At 50.8% G+C, this 16480-nt stretch overlaps 1 protein-coding gene and 1 long non-coding RNA gene across 3 annotated transcripts in view; one reads left to right on the top strand and one right to left on the bottom strand.

Annotated features, from left to right (window-relative positions):
- Positions 1–16480, top strand: part of TNR (tenascin R) — a 77768-nt gene that overhangs the window by 14065 nt on the left and 47223 nt on the right. The gene's annotated exons all lie outside the window — the stretch shown is intronic.
- The window catches only part of LOC139676646 (uncharacterized), a 41319-nt gene continuing 27666 nt past the window's right edge, over positions 2828–16480 (bottom strand). The window contains exons 5-7 of the long non-coding RNA XR_011698690.1: positions 16102–16202; positions 13119–13307; positions 2828–3563 (exon numbers count right to left, since the gene is read on the bottom strand). This is a non-coding gene — a long non-coding RNA (uncharacterized lncRNA). The remainder of the gene's footprint in view (positions 3564–13118; positions 13308–16101; positions 16203–16480) is intronic.

Here is a 16480-nt window from a genome sequence, read left to right as displayed (position 1 = left end):
GATTTTGAGAAACATCCCTCAGGTGCCGTCAGGGACCTTGCCTGAGCTGAGCCAGGGTGTGACTCCCGAGCTGTTTACAAGGGCATCTCCTTGCCGAGTGGGTATTTCTTGGCATTGCTTGGATTGCTTGGAATTCCCAGGCACTGGATGGTCCTGTTATACCCTGCTGGTGAGAAGCAGCATTACTCCTAGGCAAGGGGTTGGCAGGGATGCTGAAATTCGTGGGGTGTGGGAGAGAGGTGGCTTGTGTGGGAGGATGCTTCCTGAGCCTTTTCAGGAGAAAAAAAATAAAAGACAGCTCCCAAAATAGAAAATAAATGGAAAAGCCCATTGCAAATGCCTGTCGTGGCATGAGATGCTGGTTCTGCTGGGCAAGAGACCCTCCATAGGAGATGGGTCTATCCGGGGGATGGATGGATGGATGGATGGATGGATGGATGGATGGATGGATGGATGGATGGATGGATGGAGGTGGGAACAAACAGAGGGAAGAGGTAAATCCCCAGAGGTGCACACCCAATCCAGCTGTTGAACACCCTAAAAAGATGCCTGGGGGGGAATCTGGATGCTCTCCTTTCCCAAAATCCTTCCAGGGCTGCCAACGGCTCCAGCCCCCCAGGGATGCAGGTGATGCCCATGAGCCCTCCGTGTTTTCATGCCACTTTAATGGCTCAGATGGAAGAGCCAGAGGATTTTTATACTAAAAAAAGCCTTCTTTGGGGCTGAAGATGTGCCATTCCCAGCATGGGAACTCAGTTGGGAGCACAGGGTTGGATTAGGGCAGCAGGGAGAAAATGACCCCCTGCAATTTCCCTTGCTTGACCCCAGCAGTGGGAGAGGTTTGGGTTTGCTCAGCACAGGTGCAGGATTTTGGCTGAGTTGGCAGCACGTGGCTGGCACAGGGCCAGTCCTGGAGGCAGCAGCTTGGGGTTTGAGCCTTTCCCTGGGGCGAGAGCAGCAGCGTCAGTGCTAAAAAAAAATGTGAGGCGACGGAGAGGCGTGAATCAGCAAGAGGAAAATTCCCACCATTTGGGGAGGGAGAGGAGGCAGAAAAATCACAGGCTGGACTCTGTGAGGCAACTTCATGGGATGCAGTGATGGGGTGGGACAGGGAGGGCAAGGAAAGGCCTGGAGCTGTGGTGCTGGAACAGCCAGCAGGGCGGAACAATGGGCTGATGTTTTGAGGATGGGCAGCTGATGATCCTCCAGGCTTGTATTTGAGATGCCAGAACTTTGGGAAAGCAGCCCTGGGTACCAACCTCAGATCATCACTGAAATGGGAGCTTTGTCCCCAGACCCACTGTCCTTTTTCAGGGTGCTCAGGTCTTGAGCATCCCCAGGTGAAAGGATGCAGGAAATTGGGTACCCTACGTGTGTTTTTCCTGTAGGTTTCTTGATGGTCATTTACAGGGCAAAGCCTAACCCCAGAAATGGGGCAAAAATGTGTCAGGGAGGGGCTGCATCCTCGGGGTGGGATACTAAGCTCCTGCATTTCATTATCCCCTGCCAAAGGTCTCATCCACCACGTCTTGGGGTGTGGAGGAGCCAGAGCTGAGGATGGCTTAGGAGAGAGGGCACAGAGGTGGGGAAGCATTAGCTCACAGGTATTGCATGATGGGGACCATAAACAAGATTGATGTGTAGATTAAAGAGACAGAGGAAAGAGAGGCAAAGGTTAAGCATATAAATAGGTAAGGCTCTAGCCAGGAGCAAAAGGCAGAGGCTGGGCAGGGGAGACAGTGAATAAAGCAAGGACTGAGTGGCCAGAGGGATGAATCAATGTGCAGGGGATGGGGGAATCAAAAGCCAGGTGGATAAATAAGCAGCAGAATGAGAGCAGTCGCAGGGAACTGAGGGTCAGAGAGAGCTGGGGGTGTGGGGTGGAGGGATGGCAATGTGGTACCTGCTGTGCCAGGGCACTCGGCATCTCCGGAGGGGAAAGAAATACAATCAAACCCTGGCATCTCCCAAATGCAACTCATCTCAATTCCCCTGCCAAGCACCAAGTTGCTTTATATGGCTTCCTATTTTCCCAGCTATCTGCTCAGACATTAATTTTATGGCCCGAGTCGAAAGAGCTGTTTGAAACAAAGCGAGTGTCACCTCGGTGCTAATTCCTGGCTCAGCCAGGCACCAACCCAGCCCTACCTGCCTTCCCTGGCCCTTAATGAGCCCCGGCAGGGCTGAACTGCTAATTGTATGGCCCTGCACCCCAAAAGGGTGCTCCAGAATACATATGCATCCATGCACAGCAGGCACACTGCCCTGTTAACACTGACAGGGGGGGTTTGAGGGTGCCAGCACTGTGGGGGAGATGCAGGGATGTCCTGGCACTGGAAAGCTGGAGAAGGGAGACCAAAAAGCAGAAAATCTCCCTTACCCATAGAAGCATTTCTGACATGTCATGGAGGAGCAAGCCCTCACCATGCCCAGCTTTGCTCTTGGCTCACTCCCCTCTGTCTCACTGGCAAGGGGATTAAATGCTCTCTTTACAGCATGGCTGGGGTGGAGAAAAAGCCCATCCTGGTCATGCTTTGCTCTCCCCAACAGCCACTGGGTTCCCACACATCCCATGGGGTCAGATACTGATGGGGCCCAATCACCTTGCCCCAGGGAGGGGACCCTGCAGGGACACTCTTGTCCCAGGCCCCCTGGCAGCAGCTGTGCTCCTCTCATTGCTGGAGACAAGTTTTATGACTGCTTGGACAGAGAGTAGTTTTTACAGCAGTTTTTACAACTTCTAGAACCACTGAGTTGCAGTTCTGATGTCTCAAAATAGGCTGTCATTAAAGTGTCAGGATGGCAGGTCCCTTTGGTTATCAATTATTCTTCTTTACTATATCAAAGACACTCAGTGAAGGCCAAAAAATAAAGTCATGTGGATGATATATTCCTCTTAGGAATTAAGAGTTGGTAATTAGACTGTCCTTTGTAACATGGTGGGTTTGTGTCCAAGTGCTGGCAATGTGGATGTTGCCAGGAGCCCTGTCCCCAGCCATGACACTCTGGCTCTTTTGGGGGACCGTGAGGACATTCCAGCACTGTCACCTGCACAATGTCAGTGGAGGATACACCTCCTCTCCCTCAAAATTTGGGATCTTTCTCCTTCATTGCTTCATCTTAGGATGACTCTTGTTCAACCCCAAGACAGGGATGACCTTGGAGGACCAGCTGGGTGTGATGGAACCCAACAATTGCTACACAGCTTTTGAGAAAATTATTGAGAAATGGGAATGACTGAAAAATAAGTAGAAGAAGGAATATTTGAGGCTTCTTTGTAACTTGAAGACTTTCCCTGGGAGCTTGCTGTGGCTTTCCCTGAGAGTGCTGTGGCAGGGTTTGCCCACTGTATCCCTGGCCCCAGTGCTCACCAGTGATGCTGCTGGGAATGTTTTCTCTGGAAACACACTGGGATGGGATTTTGCTCCTCAAAAGAGCATCCTCTGTTGGCTTTCAGTGCTGAAGCATGTTCCTGTTGGGATGGATTTATGTGGCTGACACTTAAGATTTGTGACTTTGCACTTTCCTTTGGATATATTGACACCAAGGGTCTGCTGGGATATCTAAAAATAAAACAAAAATAAGAGAGATGTTAAAAAGTCACTTTAGTTGAGTCCAATCCTCTTTTAAAAAAAGGGATCTGTTCAAGAGGCAAAGGACTGGGTGGCTCACTAGGGTTGTTTTAATTAATCATTATCAGCATCCCCTTTATCCCTCATGTCCCTTACACCTGGTCCTGCCACCTCTCCATGGAGTGACCATGGCCAGGCACCCCATTCCTCCCCACCCCATCCAATTCCATCCCAGGTCCCATCACCTGCTCCATCCTCAGGCTAGGTGGGATGTTTAGGGTTTACTGCTATTTTTATTTTGCCCCTGAATTGGAAAGGAGAAGGGATGTTTTGGGAATTGTTTTCCATTCGGTTTAATTCATTTTTAATCGGCTGACGGTAATGATTTGATACAGACAATCTTCCCAGCTGAGGTTAATCAGGACAGAGCGAGCCTCTCACTTGGCGTTATTTAGAGAGGCATTTTATAGAAATACTGTTAGAGAGGTTATTTAACCATATATTTGTTTTCATTGTGTACACAGCTTTTTCATGGCCTTCCCAGCATTTAATGCTGAGAGATTTTATTTATTTTTGTCATTTGGAGGAAATTCAGGCCTGCCAAAGTGCTCGGGATGGATGGCCCAGGAGGCTGCAGTAATCTGTTCAGACCATCTGGGCTCCAGCTCCCAGAGCAGGCCTGGGGGGGATGGAAAGCTTTAGGAAGCCCCAGCCACATGAGCCTGGAAAGCTGGGATGTTTGTGAGGTGTGGTGGTGGAGAGAGACCCTGATGGGGATGTGCTGACTCCTGTTTGTCCTTGCAGTGCAATGCTGCTCCCAGTTCATTGTCTTCCAGAGGTCAGCAAGGTTTAGTCCCTGGGGCAGGTGCTGAGGTTTGCTGTGGTGGTTTACGGGCAAAATTAGACCAGGAGGTGGTGCCAGCCCCACAAAACTTGAAATTTAAACCATAAAACAACAGAATGGTCCAGCAGCCAAGGTGCAGAGCAAAGCTTTTCAGCTGGTGAGGACCAGCGAGCATCCATCCCACCTCAATAAACATCCTCCCTGCGGCAGTGGGGAGCAAACCCAACCCCCCCAGAACAGCTGAGCAAATATTAATTTACTCCTCGAGGTAGGGCTTTACATGGGTAATCCCAGGCCAGGCACACGTGGAAAACCACTTGTCAGCAAAGCCCCTGGGGCTGATGCTTTGCAAGGAAAGAGCAGCAGCTCTTGACCCTTCAGAGATGCTTGGGGACCGCAGAGTCCCCGGAGCGGCGGCGCCTGCGTGGGGCTGTGCTGGCGTTTGGTTTTGTCTCTTTGCAAGGAGTAAAGCATCTGTCTGGAGACGGTAAATTATCCCCTCGGCTGGTGTATCACTAATGTAATTGATCTGCAGTTAAAGACTCCCCAAGGCACTCCCTTCTCAGCCCGGCAGTTCGCAGCGTGCTCGCTCCGAACGCCAGCCCGGCACATCCCGCTCGGAGAACCAGCACCTCCAGCTCCTGCTCGCGACTGGTTTGCAATGAGGGGGTGACAAAAGCCGTTCTGCCGGGGCCAGGCACCAGCCAGGATTAATTGCAGTTCGCGGTTGTGTGTGCAGGGTGGAAACCACCCGCTGTTGGGGGGGTGTAGGTGCCAAGCAGCAGCCCCTCACAAGGGACTGGAAAACAGCGCTACCCAACTTCAACCCCAGAGTTATTTACTGGCCTCACCAAAAATTTCCATCTCCTTGCAGCTTGTAAGAACCTCCGTGCTCCACTGCCTCTCGTAACTCTGTGTTTTACAGCGAGGAAACCTGTGTTTTCTTTTAATTTATTAAACCTCCCAGATGTGCAGTGAGCAGCCCAAACACACCAGCCAGGCCTTACTGAGAGGGTTATTTCAATCCCAAAGGTGTTTTCCACCACGGTGCCTGCTTCCTGCCAGCTCCTTGCCTTTATTTACTGTAAAACCCATAGTACAGGTGGCAGGTCGGGGTAGAGAAGCATCTCTCTGTCTGCTCTCAGGCAATCAGAGTTTTTTCTTTTTAAGAGGAAACTTGAAGCTACAGATTAAACCCAAAAGGCAGGAGAACCAGTCTCTGTTCTGGTGCTGCTTCTCAATTCTTCAGTCAGATCCTTCCCCTTGACCCCAAAAGAGCCTAAAGTTCTGCCACCTGTGTTATATTCAGCCTTCCCCAGGCCCTCTGGGAGGTGTGGAGAGGCATCAGTGAGTGTTCAATGCTCTCCCCAACCCCCTGTGGGAGCGGCAGAGCAAGAGTGCCAGCTACCTCGGTGCCCCTCGGGGAGGGCACTGCCTCGCGGTTTGCAGCAGCCTCAGCTCCCTCAGGTGCCCTTGGCAAGCAGCAAAGCAAAGAAATCATGGGAGAGAGAGATGCAAAGTGCTTCATCTCCCTTTCTTTGGTCGCGTTTAACCAAGCCAGAATTAGGAAAAACTCCCCCGGATTCTGCAGGGGGGTCGCGGTGTGGTGCTGGGAGCTGTTTTCTGCCCCTGCGTGGCAGCTCACCCCCCTTCATTAGCTTTTAACCAGCTTTCCCCTCCCGGTGCTCCCCACTGGCATCTGTGGGGGCTGCGCAGCTCCCTGGCTGTGCCAGGGCCACCCCACACACCCCCGCGCTCATTTATAGCTTCTGTTTTTCCCTCTGAGCCGTGTTCCCTCCCAGCGTTGCTAAGCCAAACGAGTACAAAATCTGATAAGCGCAAGGTAGCGGGTTTTCCCCTGAGGGATGCATTATTTACGAAGCTTATCGATTGTGGGAAATAACCCAGGGGCGTTCCAACATGAGCTACATCCCCTCTTACACCAGAGCTGTTAATTACCTGCAAGCTGCCACCAGCTCCTCGGCCCACAGACTGATAAGGTTTAGAGATGTGAGGAATATCACACCCCCTCGCAGTCTCCTGGAGATGGGCATCGCTCTCACTTAAACCCCACATGCTGCATCAGTCATCCAAACGTGCCTGCCCGAGCCCGCAGCCGTCGCTCCCGCGCTGCCTTTCCAGGCTCTTTAGTGCCTTCTGTAGTATTTCCCTGCCTTGACAGTTCTTATAGGAACCCATGAAGTCACCTCTCAATCTTTGTGATAAACTAAGCAGACCAAGCTCTCCAGAGCTGCCAGTTCTCTGCCAGTTCTCCCATCCCTGGGGAGTTTTGTGACTCTCTGTAACCACTCCGATCTCTCACTGTCCTCTCGGGGACCGTGGGCACCGGACCCGCTGGCAGGGCACCTGTTCCCGGCTGTGTCAGTGCCATACAGGGGATGGCACAGTACCCTGCTCCTCCATGGCACCCTAAAGGGTCCAGCCAAAAAAGCCTTTTCCCTCCTCTTACTGCCGACGAAAAAGCTTCCCACGGGCTGCTCCTGAGTTCCCAGGGTGGCTTCTGGAAGATGGTGGTGGAGGCAGCACAGGCAGGTCTGGCAGAGCCCGGGATAGGCAACCCCAGCGGGATCACAGAGTGGTTCGGGCTAGAAGGGAGCACTGGGGGTCAGCTCATCCAACCTCCCAGCTCAAGCACATCACTCAGAATGTGACCAGATGCCTTTTGAATATCTCCAGGGAAGGAGACTCCACAGCTTCTCGGAGATGCACCGCTTGGGGCTGTGCCGTGAATCTTTGCAACAAAAGCACTTCTACTAATACCATACACATACTATTTTCATTTAAAATAATAAAAGGTCCCTAAGCCGTTGCTCAGCTCTAGGTATGGAAAATCAAAGGCTCAGGGAAGCTACTCAGCCCAGGAAGGGGGAGGAGGTGATCATGTCCATCAGGGAAGCTGCAACAGAGATGAGATGAAGGATAACGGAAAGATAACATCAGTAATTAGGGCTGCAGTGAAGATTGAGTGCTGGAATTGCAAAGGAGGACAGGGATGGTGTGTAAGTACCTTCTCAGGGCTGGTGCAAATCAGTATAACATCACTGACCCGAGACTCAGCTCCCACCCCTGTACCCATTCCAACCATGATACTTCAGGGAGAGGAGAATGGCTGATAAAGGAAGCAATAACAGCAAAAGACTATAAAGCCATAATGAAAAATAATTAGAATGGAACCATTGGTATGGGGATAGTTACGAATGCAGGGAAGGTGGATGAAGGCAATGAGGAACACCGAGAAACAGAGGCTGTGATGGGGCTGATGGAGACACCGACTTGTCTGGATGGAGATGCAGATCTCAAAATTGCAATGGGAATAATTATGACTGTAATGGGGTGGTAATAAAGATAATGGAATCGTAATTGAGGAGGGGATGGCTGTAAAGGAGGAGGTGCAAATAACAGCCTTGTAAAGGAGATGATAAGAAAGATAATGGATAGTAATGGGGTTGTTGCTAAAGGTAATGGAGTTATAATGAGGCGACGACTGCAGCAGGTAGAAGGGGATGGTCGGTTTAACGAGGACTGTGATGCAGAGAGGATTCTGTTTCTGATTCATCATGACAGGCAGTGCTGGAGGTGACCATGAGGCTAATAATAACTGAAGGGTCAGTCCTTAAGACAAATGCAGCCATGCCATGAGCGCGGCAGGACCGCAGTCCCTGGAGATGGGAGGTGGAGGAGCATCCTGGGGAGGGAGGAGGTTGTGCTGCAGCACGAGGTGCAAGGCAGAGGAGACAATAAAAAGCCCCGTGACAAATTACCTGGCCGAGTCCTGTGAGGTGTGCTTTATAGAGCAGGGCTGCCCTCCAGAGTCCTGAACCCAAGAGCCAGGGATGGTGTGGGGGAGAGCAGCAGCCAGTGGTGGCCACGTGTCCCCAGCGAGGGCAGCCCACCACAGGGCTGAGGCTGAGGAGCCACTGCAGCAGAGATGCTGGTGATGAGGACAAGCTGATGACCAGGAGGAGGAACTATAAAGGGCAGAGTTGGTCCTTCTGGAGCGGGGACACACACACGAGCGAGCACATCAATGTGCTCTGACATTGACATTGCCATACGGGGGCAATTCTGAAAGCAGCTGATGGCATCATGCACTGAGGCTGTTGTTGTAACTCCTGTGTGATGCATCAGCTCCTCACCTCCCCCTGAAGCTCAGCCCAATGTCCCCAGCCCTTTCTGCAGAGCAGGTTACCCTCCCAAGCTGCTTGTCACACTCCACCAGCCAGGCCCTCTCCCATCCATCACTGCTTCTGTATCCACACACCCAGCTATCCTGTCAGAGGAAAAAATTACACTGATTTCACTTGACAAACCCATGTCAGTTGCCACTTTCTAACCTCATTATCCTCCAGGTTCTTACAGATTGATTGCTTAATAACATCTTCTTGCATTGCTCCCTTTTAAAGCCTCTAACTCTTGGGGCTGCCCTGCTGCAGATCCCAGTCTGCCCTGGGTTCCTGCAGTGTTGGAAAAACCCTGAACACTTCCAAGGTTGAGTTAGCTCTGGAAGTATGCCCAGGGGGGTTTCAGCAGGCCCTGCCAACACTAGCACACCCAACTGCTCTAGATACCCTGGAAGGTCTTCTCTCCCCTGTCCAAGTTGAGCTCCTGCCCAGTTTAATCATCTAGTCCTAATTAGCTGAGTGCAAGGAGAGGCTGAAGCAAAGTCCATGATGAATCCTTTAAATCTCCTCCTTCATTGAAGCAACATGCTGGGGCTTTCCTCAGCCCTGCTCCCTCTTGCCCATTCTTAAAGTGGACCACGTGCTGGAGCTTGTTCCACACCTTTCCATCTCCAACTTGTAGCTGTGCAGCCACTGCTCCACTGTCCCTGTGTCCAGGCCTCTGGCATCAGGTCCCCTTTTCTGCAGCTCTTCTTTGTGTCTGAGGTCCAACAGGTCTTTGTACCATCTGCCTCTTTTTCTCCTGCACCTGGATGGGTTGTTGTGGTGCCCCTAATGCAGTCACTTTAAGTAATTGCCAACTTCCCTGCAATCCTTAAGCCCTTGGATTACTTTCCCTAGAGGTGCTACCTACTGATTCCCTAAGATTTTTGAAGCCCATTATTCTTACTCTGCTGTTCTCACTGCCTTTCTCATGCCATTCTGGGCTCCACTATTTCATGACTTCTTCCTGAAATTACCTTCCACTCCTTTCAGCCAGTTCTGCTCTATTAGCCCAAATCAAGCCCAAAATAGCAGCTTTTCCAGCAGCTCTTGTCACCATCAGAGAGATGTTGCACTAACACACCCAGGGACTGAACAGCTCTGTCCTGCTGTAGCACTCCATGATGGAGTTTAAGATGCCATTTACCACCAAACTGGAGGTACTCTGGGGTTTAAGAGTCACTCACCTCCTCCTCCAAACTCACATGAGGTCTGTCCCAGCAGTTTCACCCCTCCTAAGTTGCCCACAGTGAAGTTGCCTGTTCCCAGCCCCTTGCTTACCTACAAGTGTGCCACATCCTTGATAAGCTCCTTTCCTTCATTCCTCATTTGCTCCTCCCCAACAAGTCCTGTTCATCCCACGAAATCCCTGCAATGCTGTTTAAGCCCTGTCTGAGAACAGTACTAAGGTGTCTACACCAGCCTTTGTATTTGCCAGTGCTCATCCATGTGTTTACAGACACATCCACCCTGTTGTTCACTTTCTCATTTCTTTTCTGACCTCACCACCTCAATTTTTCCTGCCATTTGTTGGCATTTCTTCTGTTCACCTGTGCATGTGTGGCCCCTCCTTACTTTTGGCATGACCAGGTGCCTTTCCTTATTAAAGGGATCCAAACCTGCCCCCAGTGAGGACACCCCATAAATATCAGGTGTCTCTGGTTCTGCTGGTCCCCAACCCAATCTATCTGCACACCAGCCACCTCTCCAATCATTTCACTCAGAGCTTCCCAAAACCTTTGGATTCTGCCCCTGTTTCCAGCACATGGGGTTTAATGCACATGTCCAAGCAGAAAGGGAGAAGAAACATCCTTCAAATGCAAAGGACCTGGGAAATAAATAGAAGTAGTAAAAAAAATATTAAAGGTGGAAAAAAAGGGAAAAGGAAGAGTGCAGGAGATTGCAGCAGCTTCAGAGATAACCCAGGGACATTTTTATCACAGAAAGTCCATTTTCAGTCACAGATGGGACTTTTTCCTCTTAATCGCTTTCCCCACAGCAAACCATGAAGTCACAATAACCCAGCTCACCAAAGAGCAAAGCAATTGCACGTCCTTTCTCTCCTGGAGAGTTGCCAAATCAAACCTGCTAGATACAGGGGGAGTAAAATCAAATACACTACAACAGGTCTCTCAAGGGGAAAACAGAACGAGGGTGAAGGATAGGAAGGGAAATTGGGAGGGAAGCTCTGCTCGACTTCAGGATGAACTTGTGCACAGAGCTCTTCCTGACTAACCAGCCACGGCTGTCTGGGGAGGTTTGCAGAAAAACCTCCCACTTTGGTCATCACCAGAGGCTCCAGCCCCGATAAATTACCCCTTGGAAGCTTTGTGAGCACTGCCATGAGACAGAAATGAAGGAAGGCAACGGAGCCCTGAAGAGAAACCACAATAGTCAGATTTCACTTGCTGTTTGGGAGGTTTGTACAGGGAACATGTCCCTTATCTCCAGTACAGGGAATGCCAGGGAACTCAGGAGGAGATTTCACAAGGATTTCAAGGGATCAGGATATTTGCAGGTTATTTTGAACCAGAGCTGCTTACACTGCCCGATACAGGAGAAAAACCTGGAAGAAGCCAGAGTAGAGGAATAAAGTATGCAAAATCTATGGTAGTTCATGGGAAGGCACCAGGCCACGGAGCTAGAAAGGATCAATGTCTTGCCCACCAGCCCTCGGATAAAGCATTTAAGCTGTTTGGAGCCTGCCTTCCCACAGAGCTCCCGAGTGCTGCAGCACAATTACCCCCAGTGAGAAACGCCCAGGCCTGAGGGCTCCCCCAGTCTGTGGATGAGTGGCTGCGACTGCCCTTGAGGGATGGCAAGATAAGAACAAAGAACAAAAACAAAGGCTGCGGGGAAAAATGGGGCTGGCCTGATGCTGTGCCCAGAGGAGACTGGAGCAGGACTTTCCTTTCTAGCTAAGGGAAAGCCCACAGAGTAAGGGCTGAACTCTCTGTTCCTCCCTGCCACCTACTTTTCCCTAAGTTCCCAGTCTTGTGTATTCAGAGCCTCCAGGCATCAGCCAAGGCCCCTCCATGCCCAGGGCAACCCAGAAGGGCAAGTCTGGGTGTTGGGTGCAAGGGCTGTGGGGTGAGGTGCTGTGCCAGGACCCAGAGGCACTGGGGTGTCTGCAGCAATGGGACAGCTCCTGCTGCTCACGGCATCATCCACATCCTCACACCTCACCACAGGAACCCCTCCTGCTGCCAGCAAGGGATTAGACAGCCCTGAAGTGTGGCAGGAGAGTAGAAAACCCAGGCATGTGAGGGCCTCAGCACCAGGGCATAACCTCAGGACATTTCTGCAATAGCTGGAGAGGGAAGAAAATAAAACAGGAGATAAAATCCCCATTATGCAGAGGAAGAAATTATGTTATTTTGGATTTTGCCGATGCCTGAGTGTTGGTATGCACAGTTAAAGCTCCCTGAGGAACTGTATCCTGTGGGAAAATCCCACAGGATGCAATAGCAATGCAGCTAATGGAGTTACCCTGAAACCTGCAGGATTTAATAGCTCAGGATGCTCTTCCTAATAGTGGTTTTGACCAGGCTTTCTTATGGCAGGGAGAATTATTCTTGCCCTTTCATGGAGACTGATCCACAAAAACCTGCAAGAAAGCCATTTTCCATTAAGCTCTATTGCTTTCAAGGGGGTAAAAAAGGCCAGGAAACATAACTCAAGATACATTTCCCAGAGTTGTGGTTTCTTCTTAATTCTTAATTTAAAGAAGGATTTGAGAGTTGGACTCTCTCCTCTTGGCATCCATGGTTGTCTAGTTTGGAATAAAAGTCAGGTATGTCACAGCCAAGGAGCAAGAGCTCAGGTCTCACTGGGACCCAGCTTTGGGCAGAACCCAAGTGCAATTTCCAGTCCAAGGTTTGCCAGACAAACTAACAGAAAGGTTTTCATGGCCATTGCTGGGGTGTCCAAGTAGTGAGAGATACAACCAGTGAGAACTGGGCAAAAATTAACTGGTATCCTTGACAGAAATGGGAGTCAAACCAGCTCCTCGGATTAAAGGCTTGGAGGAGGAAGGGCAAGAGGGTTCTGTGATCCAGAGAGGAGTCCTGCAGAGAATGGACTGCCTTGTCCAGGTCCTGCAGCATCACTGGTCCCCTCATGGGGGACAGTGTGATGGCACATGTGGTGGGGGACACTTGGCTGTTGGGTTTGACATCTCTGGTGTGGAGCTGCTCAGTGAGATTGAAGCTGAGCAGCCACCCCAGTCACCCCCCAAGGGATGCTCCTTGGCAGCCTCCTCACTTAGCAACATAGAAGAGATGCTGCAGTGAGGTCCTGACGCCCTCCCACCATCACCAGGACCCCAAGCAGTGCTGCCAGGGGTGCAGGTGCTGGGTCTGAGCCAAGTGGAAACACCACAAAAGCTGCTTTTGGTGCAGTCCAGGCATCCTTTCTGCCCTTGGCCACCCCTGCCCTTGAGGGAATGTGATTCTCCCCACCTAGTGCAGAACCAGGGATACATAGGGATTCAGAGCCCCTGGCACCACCTGGAGGTACCTGTGCACAGCTGGGGAAGAGGGTGTGCTCTCCAAACGCTGCTGCTGAGCCAGGACAGTGACATCATCTCCCATGGCAGACAAATCCCAGGAGAGGCTTCACGAGCTGTTCCACCTGGGCATCAGCCCAGTCTGACTCAGCCTCCGGGCAAGCAGCAGCAGCTCTGACGCTGCACTCTCAGGGCTGGGTCTAAAAATAAAATTAGAAAGGAAAAAGGTATTCTTAGCCTCACCTCTGTCCCAGAGCCCCCCAGGGGACACTGGCATTGAGGAGAGGGCAAAGCCCACGAGGTGGAAGCACAGCCCTAGACTGACCATGCTGGGTGTGCAGCAGCAGCAGCTCCCTCCCACAGCAGAGAGGAGCTCCCAGTGGTGCCATCCGCCTCCCTCATTTTCAGAGAGGGAAAAACACTAAGCACAGGAAGCATGCAAAAGGCCATGCCAAGCCCCAGGTAGCCAGTGCATCAGGCTGTGACCACCATGCTGTGAATCCTCACCCCATCCCTCAGCTTTTGTGCTGGCGCTGCCTCCTTGCAGGCTTAGTGCCACTCTCCAGAGCAGTATAGTTGGTAATTTATTCTCCCCTGGCAAGCTCAGCTCACAGGCAGCATCTGGCTCTCTGCAAAGGTCACTCTGCTTTCTTAGCATCAGCCCTCCAGCCAGGTTGGGCAGCAGGGTGCCAAGACCCACCAAATTTTGGCTTTGCAGTAATTTCTCCTCCCTCCCCTTAGTGTAGACCAAGGAAACCAAGTTATACCAAAATTTCTTTAAAATAAATATTCAGGCTTCAAGGCCATTATTCAACTAAAGCCATACAAAGTTTAACTATACACAAGTTTGTGAGCCATTTTGCTATGCCTCAATTTGCCTTCACCAACCAACACATGACTCCAGCAGGCAGAGCTGGAGCAAAGCCAGGGGCTGGAATGGTGCCCACAGGATGCTCCACTGCACTGGCAGCACCTGGCAGGGCTCACAGACCTGCTGCTCAGAGCAGGTTTGCTCCCTCAATGCCTTACCCTGTCCCAGGTCCCATTTTTCTGTGCATTTGGCAATGTGTGCCAGTCCCTTCCTGCAGCCATGGTACTGCCTCCCAGCCCCAGGAAACAGGGACTTCCACAACTAATACACTTTCATGGCTATTTAAGATTTGATTTAAGCTCCTGCTGTCACAGCAAATGAAAAAAAAATTAACACACCAAGGAAGGTTGACATGAAATGCAGGCAAGTTTCCATCACCTATCCCCCCAAAAAACATAACAGAGTGGATATAAGGAAGACTGTTTTTACAAAAAGGGTGGGCAGGCCCTGGCACAGGTTGCCCAGAGAAGCTGTGGCTGCCCCAGCCCTGGGAGTGTCCAAGGCCAGGCTGGACAGGGCTTGGAGCCACCTGGGATAGCGGAAGGTGTCCCTGCCCATTGAAAGGGAGTTGGATTAGAGGAGCTTTAATGTGCCTTCCAAGCCAAACCATTCCATGATTCTTTGCAAATCCCATGCTAACAAGAACAGAACTTACAGACCTGAAGCAGCGAGCTGGAGCTGTGTGACCACAGCAGAGCCACAAGAGCTGGATGGATGGATCTCATTGGCTTCAACACTTTTTACTTCAAGATTGTGGGCTCCTTAAAATACCAAACCCCCTTATTTTTAAACTTAGCTCAACATGAATTAACATTTTTCTATGGTAGAAAGTGTCTGGTGAGACCTTGAGCACATCTGGTACAGGATGGGTGGGCCCACCATGGACCAATGCTGAAGCCCTTCCAGATAACAAGCAACCATCTCTCCTGTGTCTCCAAAGCCTTCTTGCATCTCACAGAGCCATAAATCAATTTCCAGGCTTTTTCAGTGTTGGATTCATACCCCCAAAGCCTCAGGCCACACACACTCAAGTGCTCCATGGGAATTCAAAGGTTGCTGGGGCACTTTTTGAAAAATATTACTTAGGCTTCTTGGAAAGAGAGGTGCTTCAGGGGGGGCCCTGTCAGCTTTAGAATCATGTACAGAAGCATTATCCTGTGGCTTAAGGATAGTGACAATGCAAAACATGATATCCAGCAAGGAAAACCAGAGTTTTGTTGAGCTGCTGACTGGGTTTTAAATCAGGAAGGGAGCATGGCAGCTCAAGGGAAGCATTTGCCTGTTTCAGTGTCCAGGAGTTTCTCCCCATCCAGATGCTTCCAGCTGGAACAAGATCCCCCTGCCATCTTTAACAGCCACACTCATCATTTCCCAGGGCACAATACCCAGAAGAAGCCCCAAGGCCTGGGGACTGTGTTTGCCTCATTTGCTCAGGGCAGAAGTTTCCCCTGTCTCCAGTAACCCCAGGTGGGGACAGCCCTGTTGCCTCTTGAGAGTTGTGCCTCCTGAGTCAGGCAAACAAAAAGCACCTCAGTGCACTCATCTGTTCCTCTGTGTTTTGTTTAGGCCATGGCAAACTGAGTGCTCCAAAGGCCCCCTGTTTGGGGAGTAGGAAGGTCTCAGGCCACCCAGGAGGGGCAGAAAAGCTGGTGCCAGGCACTGGCATGCTCAGAGCTGCAGGAACAGCTCAGAGGAGATACAGAGGACAGAGCACCAGCTGGGCACACCACACAGTCCTGGCATGAACAAAGCCCCCCTCAAAACCACTGATAGGGAAACATGGAGTGGGGAGACAAATGAAGGGATGGAGACCTTCCCACCATGCCTGATGGGCAGCTGTGAGGAGCTTAGGACTGGATGTTGGATTTTAAATGTCATTCTTCTCAGGGTCTGAAGATTTAAAGACAATACTTGAATCTTCTCCAAACATGTGGCTTTCCTGATGATTAATTGCTATGTCCTTCTACCATCCCAGCTTTACACGGGCCAGGGGTCCACCACACACAAAAAATGGAACATATATATATGCTGATATTTTATATAAATGTGAGATACAGAAGAGGGCACAGGGCACAGCATGGTAGAAAATGAGACACAGCAGAAAATCAACACAAGCAGCACACCTGAACTCCAGAGCACAGGACCCAGGTCATGGAAGATTGATGCATTTCCTCCTCCAAGGCTCCCAGGCAGGCAGCAGGCCAGCAGCATGTGAATGCACACCCTGCAAAAACACAGAGCACTACTGAGCTTTGCTTCTGCTCAGTATCAAAGAAAACTTCCCATGGGCACCACACAAAACTTGGGATGCTCCTCTCAAAAACATCCAACTCCCTTTCTTCTCCTCCTTACCCACATCTGCCTGCCCAGAGCATCACACAGGGATCAGTGTTGGGCCCAGCTTTGTTTAACCTCTTTATTGATGATTTAGATGAGGAGATTGAGTCCATCATCAGCAAATTTGCTGATGACACCAAGTTGGGAGGGAGTGTCGACCTGCTG

Source organism: Pithys albifrons, chromosome 10, assembly GCF_047495875.1.
Source record: "Pithys albifrons albifrons isolate INPA30051 chromosome 10, PitAlb_v1, whole genome shotgun sequence".
Taxonomy (NCBI): Eukaryota; Metazoa; Chordata; class Aves; order Passeriformes; family Thamnophilidae; genus Pithys; species Pithys albifrons.
The sequence above is the reverse complement of the archived record's forward strand: the minus strand, read 5'-3'. Positions and strand labels throughout refer to the sequence as shown.